Source organism: Etheostoma cragini, chromosome 21 (genome assembly GCF_013103735.1).
Source record: "Etheostoma cragini isolate CJK2018 chromosome 21, CSU_Ecrag_1.0, whole genome shotgun sequence".
Classification (NCBI taxonomy): Eukaryota; Metazoa; Chordata; class Actinopteri; order Perciformes; family Percidae; genus Etheostoma; species Etheostoma cragini.
In genome coordinates this window covers 16,803,598-16,817,139 of record NC_048427.1, presented here as the reverse complement: position 1 = coordinate 16,817,139, position 13,542 = coordinate 16,803,598, and the positions used below count along the sequence as shown (strand labels likewise).

The 13,542-nt window shown below is 39.6% G+C and overlaps 1 protein-coding gene and 1 long non-coding RNA gene across 7 annotated transcripts in view; one reads left to right on the top strand and one right to left on the bottom strand.

Annotated features, from left to right (window-relative positions):
- The window catches only part of LOC117936761 (RNA binding protein fox-1 homolog 3-like), a 713,247-nt gene that overhangs the window by 198,216 nt on the left and 501,489 nt on the right, over positions 1 to 13,542 (top strand). The gene's annotated exons all lie outside the window — the stretch shown is intronic.
- LOC117936781 overlaps positions 1 to 13,542 on the bottom strand; it is a 20,470-nt gene that overhangs the window by 2,645 nt on the left and 4,283 nt on the right. The window contains exon 2 of the long non-coding RNA XR_004655022.1: positions 2,685 to 2,785. This is a non-coding gene — a long non-coding RNA (uncharacterized LOC117936781). The remainder of the gene's footprint in view (positions 1 to 2,684; positions 2,786 to 13,542) is intronic.

Sequence of the window (13,542 nt, the reverse complement as noted above, 5' to 3'; positions counted from 1 at the left end):
GTTGGACTTAACCTCAACAGTGACGCTGTTGTATCAAAAGCACAGCTTTCCAAATCGTCTGTCGTTAAACAATGCTACGTCCATCGCACTCCCCCTCTTTCCCTAGCTCATTTAATAAGTTATTGTTGAAAACAAGTGAAGGAGCTTTCACAAAGAGTTTTTTTTTAAATATATCCTAGGCTATTTATTTTAGATAATTTTCATTTACATGTGTTGCAGCTGTATGTATTTACAACATACAACTTCAACATAAGAAGAATGTAGCAAAATATGGATGTGAAAGCAGCTATAAATAGTCTATGTGACTATAACATTTGTTTTGGTTAAAATCAACAAATAATCGTAATCACAATATTGATCAAAATAATCGTGATTATCATTTTGGCCATAATTGCGCAGCCCTACCAAGCACGGTCCAACTTAACATCAATAGTGTAAGTAGTATATGTTTGGGTACTTCTTCAGGTTAACCATTGTTCATGATTTACCAAATTAGAGAACTTAATTAGAACTTGACTCTTCAAGCGTATGGATATAAGTTCTGCCTACTGCTGAACTTTGACCAGGTATGTGGATCGTTACTTTTTATATATATTGATACCATTTTCGAGACTGCTTAACAATCCGAGTCTTGGGCGTCCGCATAGCTCAGTTGGTAGAGCGGGCGCCCATATATTGAGGTGCACTCCTCAAAGGGTTTGCCCAGGTTTGACTCTGACCTGCAGTCCTTTGCTGCATGTCATTACCCATCTCGCTCTCTTGTCATGTATTTAGCTGTCCTATCAATAAACGCCTGTAAATTATCTTTAAAAAAACAAAAATGTGTGTCTTTAGCGATACTTTTCGATTATTTGGTGGAAAGAGACAACAAATTCTTCACCTTAACAGAACTGTTATTGCTTTCTTTTGCAATGATGGAACAGCCTTCCATTGGTTGACAAGATGTAAACAAACTATTGATTGGCATCATGGGAAAAGCTATATGGCGGCTAGCATCAAAGCTAGTGGCGACAAACAACGAAGTGTATCAATCTTGGACGTAATCTTGGTTTATTGCACAAAGACCCTGAAAAGCGGTGGTTATCAAGGCTGGATACCTTCTGTAAGGGCTATGAAGACACCTACAGGCCCTGACACACCAACCCGATTATCGTCTGTTAGATAGTCTGGCGAGGTCGGTAACTTGCCGTCATCCGTAAGAGGGGCCGTCGACTTTCAGTTTGGCTGACCTGACATGCTCGGTCGAAAGGCAGCCCTGCCAGCAGTCAGACTCAAATGACCCATCTGATAGGTGGAGTGCTAACCCGGAAATGACGAGCGGTAATGCGCGTTACTAGAGGCTCTCAAAATCGGATACATTTTTAAAAACTGACCTTTTTGTTGATCTGAAATAAAGACAACTGCATGGCCTAAAATGCATGGCATAGACCCACGTGACATATTCGTGCAATTAGCTGCTGTTGGTAGTCAGCATCACTTTGGTGTGTTCCGAGGCACTTTTTCTGTTCAACTCGGGGAGGCAGACAGTCCAACTGCCTTTTCTGCCAACAATCAGCCGTCGGGTTTGTGTGTCAGGGCCCAAAGACATCAACGGAACAGAGCGAGTGTTAGGTTTTACCTGCAGAAAAAGAGTATGTTTCTACTTGTTATAAAATGATTAAGTCATGAATGAATCAAAGATGCTTTTTTTTGTCATAAATGACAAGCTCTGGCTCATAAGATTAAAAAGCTGATTAAGCAGCCCACAGAGGTAGCCATTCCCACTGTTTTGAATGATGTGCGTTTGGGAGTCTTTACCTATTGTCTTTACGCACACACTGTGCTTGTAAAAAAAATTCCAGGTCATACACACCAACATAACATTGTGTGATCCACTAGTCTTGATAGCAGTATCAATAAGTTCGGACCTTATTGATTTTCAAGTTTTGAGAAATTTGAAAGTCTCTAGACATATCCCTACATTTGACCCTTATCAACTAAGCGCTTGATGCATGGTGAGTGAGAGTAACGCACTTGGTACTGTCAGATCTCAATGCAGATGTTGGCACTGTGGAACTCAGGCAGTGTGTCAATATCCCTGTGTCAGACTTGGATTTTTCTGTGTTTCTTTCATTTTCTGTTTTGGGTCCTATTTTTTTTTGCCTCCCTTGGCCAGATAATAAGTCAATTTAAATGTATTGTCAATGTTTTTTGCCTCAAAATGTAGCACAATTGACAGTTTTTGATAACTGCCTTAACTGTATAAAGTAGGATGGCAGATAATTTCTTTATGCTAACATAAGTTCTTTCTACTCCAGCCAGCCCTGTCCCCAAGGCTGCTTTTAAGTGGTCCAAAATGCTGCTGCTATTAGTTATTCTCCTCTAAAAAGTCTCATGTGACGCCGGTCTTCCATGGAGCAAGAACAGTGTCAGTAAAATTATGCATTGTAAAAGAAGAAAAAACGGCACTCGACAAAAAATAACAAAGATACAATATTTTATTTTGATATTTAATGCATCCAAATTCTTAATGTCTCTACACTGGCTCACCATCAAATTCAAAATGTATCTCAAGACTCTTGTGATCACTTTTAGAACATGTATAGGCTCTGAGCATGTGTGGGTATTTCAGGTCTGTGTGTGATTACTAACAAAGTGTGTACACAGAGTGTAAATTGTAATTTCCCCACCGGGGATTTATAAACAAAATAAAATTAACAGGACATCCGAAAAGAGTGATATCAGGCGGAATTTCGGGCAGAAGGAGAGCAATCCCGGAAGTGGAATGTTTTGGATATACAGTAGACTATATAAAATATAAAGTGCTTTTTTATTCAATACATGCCTGTCTTTCCCCTCCCCTTCAAGTGTTACATTTGCTTGGGCATGTTTAATAGGGGTTTCCTGCAGATTTTATGATCAAGAATCCCACCCAGATGTGTACTTTCATACACCTTCTATTTCATAAATAATTACTTTTTATTGTTTTGAGGTTTACAAACCGCATGGTTGGTTTTATCTAAATTTTTTAAGAATTTTGTTCAAACACTTTTTTAGCTTACTCATTATTGCACCACTTCCAAAAGCTGTTGCAAGTGTACAATTTCCCTCCTTCTCCCTGTGCTACAGCGGTTCATTTTTTTGGTACTAGTTACATTGTTGCATTGTTTAAAGCATCTCCATTTACTCTGATGTGGAACAAAAATAGACGAGGTTACAATTAGGTCTGTGCAAATAATAAAAATAATTTGAAACATGATTACAATTTGGGCTTCTAACAATGACAAAAAACTGAAATTGAGAAAGAGGATTATTTTGCACATTACCTTTTTACGAGTAAACTTAGTTTGTCTTCAAAAAGGTAAAGTTTGAAGGGAAATTTGACCGTTCAAGGTGTTTTCACTGTTGATCTGTTTAACTGTTTTTTGGCCATTCACTTTTCAAGTTCGATGAATGCAACATCTTTCCCAAGCGAATGAGTAGTCGTGGTAAATAATTGTTATTTTAATATTGACCAAGTCATTTTGATTATGAATTTTCCTTAACCGAGCAGCCTTAGTTACAATGGGTTCATATTTCTTAGCTTTTTGACCTGTCAATGTAGACCAGATATATGCATATGCTGTATGCATAAAGTAAAGGCCTTATGATTGAGGTGCTGCAAAAACTTAACTAGTGTTTCACACTACAAAAAAACAGCCAATGGTTGAGTTTGATTTGGCCTTTTATTTGGACCAAGGTTTGGCAGTTTGGTCTGGACCGTAGTTCGGGGGAGGTTTCATACCTGTAATTTTGGTTCGGATCAAACTGAAAAGTCTGAAAATCCAGACCAAATGACCTGTGTAAAAGAACCTTTTAATGACACTGAGTCTAAAACATTTGGTTTCCATCTTCTAAAAGCAAAGTCTGTGTTACTTTTATTGAAGACAAATGTAAGCAGATCAGGTTGTTAAATTTGAAGAAATATACAGAGCACATTAGATATGTGTCCTCAATGGTATCTACATCCCTAAAGCCTACCGATATTCCTGCATTATATATAATGACTCATTTCCACATAGCTTTCATTGACTATACTCAACAATCTTTCGGTACCAGGTACATTTTGAGATTTCCCTTTGTCACTGCAAATTGTACCCAGTCAACGTAGACGGGACTCTTAGCTGATTGTCATAGCAACACCATGTGAAACTGCCCGAACATTATCTTCTACGCGCCACATCTCTTGCTCTTTCCTCTAATTAGCAACCAGAGGAATGCCATCAATTGGCCTCGGTTTTGCAGGCTGCCATTTTTCAAAATCTCGGTCAAGTTAATTAAAAAAACAAAAGTAGTTTCTATTTAAAGTAGGTTGGATATTCAAAAAGGGCCCCAAAATCTTCCAGGCAGCCTGAAAGCAGCTACTGCACAGATCAGTCCACAGTGAACTCTCCCTCGGTTGTCTCTCTGCTCATCTCTCTATTTTTTTTGTGTGTGTGCTTGCACTGATTGTCCCTCACGGTTTGTGTATTTAGAGGTTGTTCTTTGGCGTTCCTTGCCTACCACACTATCCATCTTCCTATCTATCTACAGACAGAAAAGCCCTCTTGCTCCTTCAAATGAGAAAGTAAAAGGCTTCTCCCAGCTCTGTACTGCTAAAGATCAACTGTAAATCACACTGATGGAATGTGTGTGTGTGTGTGTGTTTGTGTGTGTGTTCTCTGTGAATGGGAGATGAGGCTGTGTTATTTTGCAGCAGCAATCGTATGGTTAAACTCTTCTTGAAAAGGGCCCATTGAAGTGTGGCGGTGAATATATATGGCATACATTAGGTAGTGCTGCTCTTTTGTGGTTCAGATGCCATGAGTTTTAGGCGGGGCAGGGTGTTGGGGACTCTGTCAGAGTGCTACAGGCATCAGCTAGAAAAGACATTCAGTTCTGTTTTGTGATTAAAAAGACTTCATAAAGAAGTAAGAATAAGAAAGTCTTAGATTATTTGTACTTGTGTTTCTGATTTGCCGACAGATAAAATGTAACTCAAAAACATTGTGTGCAATGGTTGCAGCATGAGGCAAAAGAACAACTTAAAGACAGACAACAGACAAATAACCTGAGAGACAGAGACAAACGATAGGAAACAGGTTAGGCCAAAATACGATAAAACACCGAGACAAGAAGTCATCAGAGTTGTGTGTGTGTGTAAGAGGCCTGATGCAACACAGTGCAAAATTCCAAAATGCAACACTCCTTAGCTGGTCTGGTTAAATGCAGGAGCAGTAATAGACACTCTTAGTAAGAAGTGTGAAGAACACACACAGACACGCAACCGGAATTGACTGAGAGGTGACCGGAGGGTACTTTAAGGGCAAAGATCAAATATATCTATATAAGTGAAATAATGTTTGTATGATTGCAGTTATTTCAATTATTAAAGTAGAGCCATATAAATAAATGTTGAGGTGATCAATTCAAATGATCTGGGAATTGTTTATTTAAATCACGAATTAATAATTGAATCTTACAACATTTGAATGTCTAAACACTTGATGTGCGTGTTGCTTGATGACATATCTGATTTGATTTCACATTGTCTCCTCCCAGGTTTCTTAATATATTGTACTGCAGTGGCAGTTTGTAACAGGAAGAGTGAGTCCAGTAATAGTTATTGTTATAGTATACCCACACAGAGCAGATCAGCTTGATGACACTTTGAGCAGGACTGAGTGAGGGTGTAGCTGCCCATGATCTAAATCTCCTGCTCCCTGTACCAGCTGCTCAGACTTTACATTAAATAACGCTTCTGATTATTTAATGAGCAACACTACTGCAAACATGTAGCTGTTTTTTTTTCTTGTCTCCGCTCAGAGTCTCCAGGGGTCCTCGCTCAGACCTGTCTGTCAGTTCCATACATCTATTAATTCTACCTGAACAGCGCAGCAGAAAGCACACACACAGCAACACCCTTGTGAAATGTTAGATATCAAAGAGGCAGACAGATTGAGCATGGGGAGATCTCAAGCTACTGGGACGAGGACTTTGTTGTGTTCAGCAAAAACCTCCCCAGGGACATGGAAATAAACTGGAGAATAAAACTTTCAGCATGTTGCCATCATAGCTGGGGTATGGTGCAGCTGTCAGAGTGCCTCTCACAGCGAGGACTTTCTTGTGCTCGACTTGAGATTTCTCAGCCATATGTGGGCAGATGAATTCATGAAAGAGATCAACTGTTTGACTTTAATCTTACTAAGTATTTAGAATCCAAGGGGGTAAGCGGGCTTCCACGAAGTTTGGCTCCTATGGCGCCATATCAGTGCTACAAAGCACTCACCCGCCGTTAGCATTCCATTTTGGCGCCACTTTGACAGCAAAAAACTTTACATCTGAAGCGTTTAAAAACATAAGTTGTCTATTGTTCATTTCAAACCAACATGACAATGTATAAAAGGATCCATTACCTTGTGTCTCACGTTACAGCTGCGTTTTTGTAAAAATAGGCTAACAGTTGTGTCATAACGAAGCGACTTGATGTCGCATAGTCGACAAATCAATGTATTGTCAGGAGAAGCTTGCAGACAGTTTTGACTTCCATTAACTGTTTAGGTTTAATTACTATTCTTAAATAGCATGCTAAAATGCATTCCGTCTCTGCAATATTGAGAATGATTAAGATTTCTCCAGAAGACTTACAACCAGGGCCTGAGGTTTTTTGACCACCTGCCAAAGTCTTTTTGCCAGCCATTTTTTAGCCCGCCTTATATCCAGCTTGATATCCTGGGCTGGGACACACATTAAAACTGTTCGATGAAGTACTTATTGGACTTAAACTTATCATTGCACCTACAATAATGTAGCTGTTCTCAATTTAGGTCATCCTGTACATCTCATCTGTGGTTTTATCCATTCTAACCCCAACCGGTCGTCAGACACCGCCTACCAAGAGCCTGGGTCTGTTTTAAGGTTTCTGGCTAAAAGGAAGTTTTTCCTCGCCACTGTCGCACTGTTGCTTCCTCTGGAGGAAACTACTAGAACTGTTGGGTCCTTGTAAATTACGGAGTGTGGTCTAGACCTACTCTATCTGTAAAGTGTTTCGAGAAAACTCTTGTTATGAAATGATACTATATATAAAATGAAATTGAATTGAATCCACTGTGTGTGATTGTGTCTGGTTATATATATGTGTGTGCGCGTCAGTCGCGGGGTGAACGGAGCAACAGTCCCGGCCACTGCAGCGAGCCGGCAGGATTGAAACAGCAGCAACTTTCCGTGGCTTTATAGTGAAAAGACATTACAGCTTACCTTGATGTTAAAATGTATACTCTACTTCTTGGCAGGACGGTCTGAAATGTTTTGCACCGTCTTTTGCTGTACGTTTTGTTGGTGAGATATTTGAGTCACACACATCTCGTTTTTATATCAGAAACACGGAAATTTATTTGACCCGTTCTCACTCCTGATTGGTTAGTGGCTGTGTTTGGTACTGCTGGCATTGTCTTGAGTACTGAAAATGCGATAGGGGGCCCCAGCTGTCAATCAGTGTCTTCATGTGATGCGGGCCCCTGATTGGTCCGGGCCCCAAAGCAACTGCGTATCCTGCTTACCGATAGTTACGCATCTGAATCACTCAATTCTCAGGTAGATTGACAGTGTTACCTGCCAATTGCAAAATTCACCTGCATTTGGTGGGTGGTAGGTGTTAATTTGATGCCCTGCTTACAACTTTCAGACAGGTTACCCACGTTATATCTACTTTGTCAAGCTCAGTTGGAGGCTGCGCAGTAACACTTATCACTGGAAAAGAGCTTCTTATAGATTTCACTGGTCTCCGTCCAGAACAATGAGATCTGTTGGTCCATTTGTTTAACTGTCAATGTTAGAAACCTCTAGCAAGTACACACAACAAAAGTGTTGCCAACTGTCTGCAAATGTGTAAATCTAGAGCCACAAGGGGAGAAATGTGCTCTCGAAGGTGTATGTGTCACAGTGTAATAAGGTCACTGGAATGACACACACTCACAAACAATCAAACAAACACAATTGTCTTCTGTTAGTGTGTAAACCCATGGATCTTTCTTTTTCCCTGTAAAACACAAAGAAAATACAGAAACAGTATTTCAGTATTGTCTTCCCATGGCTTCCTAAGACATAGGACATACAAATATGTTCTGTGTGTCTTAATGTCCAAGACACGCACACACACACACACACTCACTCACTCCAGAATCTCTGCCCCAGGCAAAGTCACAGACTCTTACATTATCAGAGGTGATTAAAGGCCCTATCAGCCCACCGACAGTGGCAGCAGGAATTTTAATACACACACACGCACATATACTGTACATATAAACATATACTGTATATATACAGCTGCAGCATGTGTGACACATAGTTTTCCAATGAGTACAATACACTTTGCCTAACCCTACATTAAATAATACAAGATAAAATAATGTGGTTTACCTTTCTCTCTGTCTTGCTCCACAACTTTCTTCCCCACTCTCTTTATGCTCCTCTTTTCACTGCTGTCTCCTGCTTTTAGTTTAGAAAACCTGCTGTGTGTGTGTGTGTGTGTGTGTGTGTGTGTGCGCGCGCACATTTGTGTGTGTGTTTTGAGTCAGTGATATGATCCAGGCTGTATGTCTCTCTAGGTCACAGTCGACACTCAGACAAGGTCAGCCCGCCACTCCTGATGGAAACGATCAGTCTCTCTGACCGCAGGCACCAAAAAAAAAACAGTTTATCAATCCAAACTCTTTCTGATAGGTTAGTCACGATCCTTGAAAAGTCTGAAAAAAGGATTTAATTTGACTTTTATAATAAATCTGTGGTCTGTGTATATTTCTAATCGCTGTAACTAAACCTTGTCATTGACAGTCAGTTCATGAAAGTTTGATAATTTTCTGGAAATGTCTGGTCAATGGTGGGAATCTTTCAAAATAACCATTTGTTGTTTAATTTGATTCCAGTTTACTTTGCAATAGATTATAAACTACATAGTTAGCATATGCATGGCTGAACAGACAAAGACCAAGACGAGAGTGCTACTAATATAAGGACAAAGTTCAATAATGTTTATTTAGATCTGAATGCTTTCAGATGCCTTTTCCAAATTATTTGAGTTCAACCATTTGTAACTTAAAATAATAATAGGGTACTTAAGGTACAAACTCTCATAATCTGCTTGAGGCAATATTTGCCCGTGAAAGCAATGAGAAGCCTGCAACCAGAATTGCTTTTCCGATTTTTCAAAAAACAACAGTGAGCCTATCCTAACAACTGACAAGTTGGTTAAAGGCATGGTTCGGAGTACTTTTACCCTAGGATCCTCTGGACCTCGAGCCAAACACCCTCCCCAGAAGCTTGAAAGTACACCAGGAGTTTATTTAAATAACATTTGCCTGATGGCTTCTGCTCTCTGCTGCTACTGCTACCGGCACTAAGATGAGCGCTTAGGAACTGTATACAACACCGAAAAGAGATACAACTGAAATATTTAATAATTAATAGCAGGAGACAAGTTATAGATGAGGTAAATTTGGAGACATTATTTAATCATTAAATTAATAAATTACTCCAAACCATCCTTTTAAGACACTCATTAGTCTTACAGTTTAGTTAAACTGGGTATATTTAACAAAATTATCCAAAATGAAACCAATAAAACAATACATCATGGTTAAAGACACAGGTGTGATCCCACTGTTGTATAGCTTGTGTATCTATGCGACAATACTTACTTATTCCTAAAAAAAACTCTTAAATCTTTTACAGGATTGCTTTGATAGGCTGAGTGTGAGGTACAGTTTGTATGGCTCATCTTATATGGTCATCATAAAGGCTGGGTGATATGGCAAAAAATTTGATCACGATAAGTTTTCCTATTTGGATCGCTATCAATATAAACCAGGATAAAAAAATCTTTGAAGTGTGACCTGACTGAAGCCTGAAGAAACCAAAGGGTTTAATTAAACTTTAGAATATAGTTAATAACATATAAAATAAAAAAATGCTGTTAAAGTATTCAGCACAAAGTTTTTGAGGACTCGATTGCCGATCAGATTGCATATCCACCATTAAAGGACTGATCGCATTTTTTTAAATTCACGCATATATTTCAGTGATTTCAACTAATTTACTGTCAGAACTATAATATCCAAATAGAGCTGGGCGATATGGAGATAATCAATTATCACAATATTTTTTACCAAATACTCTTAATATTGATATTGCGGCAATACTGTAGGGTTGACAATTGGTGCTTTTGATTTTTGATAAACAATCATCAGTATGTCTGGTACAGTCTGGTAAATTCAGAAAATGACATTACTTTACTGTAATGAGGCCTGTAATAACAGGAAAGACAACACTTGTATCATATTACAATATCCAAAATCTATACAATATCTTACCTCATATAATGATAGGATATCCAGTGGTGGAATGTAACTAACTACATTTACTTTACTATTTAAGTACAAATGTTGAGGTTCTTGTACTTTTCTTGAGTCTTTTCTTTTCATGCCACTTTCTACTTCTACTCCACTACATTAATCTGACAGCTTTAGTCACTTTACACATTAAGATTTTAGCACACAAAACTGTTTGGATCGTTTATGAAATGTGAGGATTTTTCTGCATTCACTAGTTTTAATACAGTAAGTAAATTTTCTTGATGATAATTACATACTTTAACTCACGTAACCTTTTCAAAGCAGAACCTTGTCTTTTTAGAGTTTGGTATTAGTACTTTTACTTAAGTAAATGGTCTGAATACTTCTTCCGCCACTGATAGTGTGTGTGTGTGTGTGTGTGTGTGTGTGTGTGTGTGTGTGTGTGTGTGTGTGTATATATATAGAATAGCCTTATATCCAAATACTTCTGGCCTTGTGCCGTTGATACACTTACAAGCACCATCAATCTAAAAATTTAACCAACGGTAAATTAATGAAATATTAAAATGTAAGAAACCTTTCCAAGTAGATGTGAGTGCACACTGAATCCCTACATATGTAGGAGGATGTTTGCAACCTTGGATTTAAGCCCTGTCCATAAACCATCAGAACACTGCAGAGGCATATTTTAAAAGCAATTTGTAGCCTCATGCCTGTCTTGATGCCAATTGACATTTAAAATGTGTATTTTTGATGACGGGTGGGTCTGGGGGAAAGGAAAGGTGCATGCACAACGCCTTGCTTCTCCTGGGAGGGTTAAGTGTTTGTGAATGTATCCTGCAGCGTAAACACAAGCACCACTGGCTTAGCCTCATTAGCATAAAGAAATGTAGCCGCAGAGAATCTGATGGCAGGGAGAGAGCAAGCGAAAGAGAGGAGAAGAAGTGAAGCGGGAGAAAGATAGAGAGAGATTGAGGCATGGAGAGCAGGTTTAACACAGAGCTGAAGGAGAAGTATGAGGAGATAAATAAAACTAAACGGGCGCACAATAAATGTTATATTGTTCAATATACAAAACTAGATGTATAGAAACTAGAGGTATAATGTTTCGATCGTTGAATTCATGCATCCATCACATTGTGAAAAAGAAATTATTGATTTAAACACATCTTTAGCAGTAATGAAGATAAAACTGAATCAAACCGGATTGGACAATATGGATAAAATCCTCTATATGTATTTACATAATGTGATGTGATATACAAAATTATATGTATCTCTCTGTAAATAACCAGACAGGAATGTGTTTTCATGTTAATCCAATGAATAAAATACGTGAAAATATATTGTGTTATTAATCACACTTACCATCTCGAGCAATGTTATCCTTAACCTAAGCAAGCTGCAAATTGTCTGGTAGAACGTACCCAGACCATGAAAGTGCAACAACAGAAGTGCCAAACTCCAAAAACTCTAAAGATTATTAGATTAGATTAGATTCAACTTGATTTTCATTGCACAAGTAAGGACAACCAGTACAATGGAATGCAGTTTTACATCCAACAAGTAGTGCAACCATTAAAGTGCTTTTTTCTTCTTCATAGCAGTGCTTAAAAAGACATACACGTAAATACACAGAATGCAGTATGATTTTGTTTTGTCTGTTATTAAAGTGCATTATCAAATACAGAGCATAGATTTCTGAGAAATCAGACCGTTGTCCATAGTCCATATAAGTTGAGGTGCATAGGTATCAGAGGGAGTCAGACAGCCCGTAGTCCATGTGCAAAAAGAGAGGGCACTAGTGTTGGGTCTTGGTGTTGAGCAGCATGATGGTGTTGTTAAAAAAAAAAACTGACTCCTAAGGCTCCTGTAACGTCTCCCAGATGGCAGGATGGAGAATAGTCCATGACTGGGATGTGTGTGGTCCTTTGATATTTTGTGCACGTCGCAGACACTGTGAGAGATGAAGGTCAGTGATGGCCAAAGGGATGTGAAAATTGTTTTCTGAGCAGTTTTCACCACTCGCTGTAGGGCTTTCCTGTCAGCCATTGTGCAGTTCCCATACCACACCATGAAGCAGTTAATGAAGATGCTCTCAAATGTGCAGTGATAGAAGTTACGAAGGATCTGAGGGGAGAGTTCAGCTTTTTTCAGTTTTCTGAGGAAGAGGCCTTGTTGAGCTGTCTTGATCAGAGTGGAGGCCTTGAGTGACCAGGAGAGATCTTGTGAAATGTGGACACCCAGTAGCTTGAAGCTGATGACCCGCTCTACATCAGCCCCATTGATGTGAATGGGTGTGTGGAGTGCCTGCATGTGCTTTTTAGAAGTTGATAATGATTTCTTTGGTTTTGGAGGTGTTGAGCAAAAGGAGGTTATTTGTGCACCATGCAGCCAAGTGCTATACTTTCTCCCTGTAGGCTGATTTATCATTGTTCTTGATCAAACCGAACACCGTTGTGTCGTTTGCAAATTTGATGGAGTTAGTGTTGTGACTGGGGGAGCAATCATGGGTGAAGAGGGTGTACAGTAATAGGCTGAGCAAACACCCTTGTGGTACACCAGAGTTTAGAGGAAACGTAGTGGAGGAAAGGTTTTTTACCCTCATCGTCTGGGATCAAAATGTCCAAAATCCAGTTGCAGATGGATATGCTGATACCAGGCCTGTGTAATTTCATGATCAAATGGTGTGACTGTATTAAAAGCTGAGCTGAAGTCGATGAATAGTATCCTAGCAAAGGAATTGCAATTATCTAGATATGTGAGGGCAAAGTGGAGGGCTGTGGATATGGCATCCTCAGTCGATCTGTTGGAATGGAATGAAAACTGGTGGGCTGGGCTTGAGGTGAGCTAAGATTAGCGTTTCAAGGCCCTTGGTGATGTGGTCAGTGCTACCGGACGCTAATCGTTCAGGCACTCTGGGTGATCGCTTGGGCACTGGGATGAAGGGGCTGGACTTGAGGCACACCGGAACAACAGCCTGGGCCAGTGACATGTTAAACATGACATGGGGCGGCTGTGGCTCAGCGGTAGAGCGGTTGCCTGCCAATCGGAAGGTTGGTGGTTCGATCCCCGCCCCTGCAGTCATTGTCGAATTGTCCTTGGGCAAGACACTGAACCCGAGATGCCCCCGGTGCTGCGCATCGGAGTGTGAATGTGTGTGAATGTTTATCTGATGAGCAGGTGGCACCTTGTA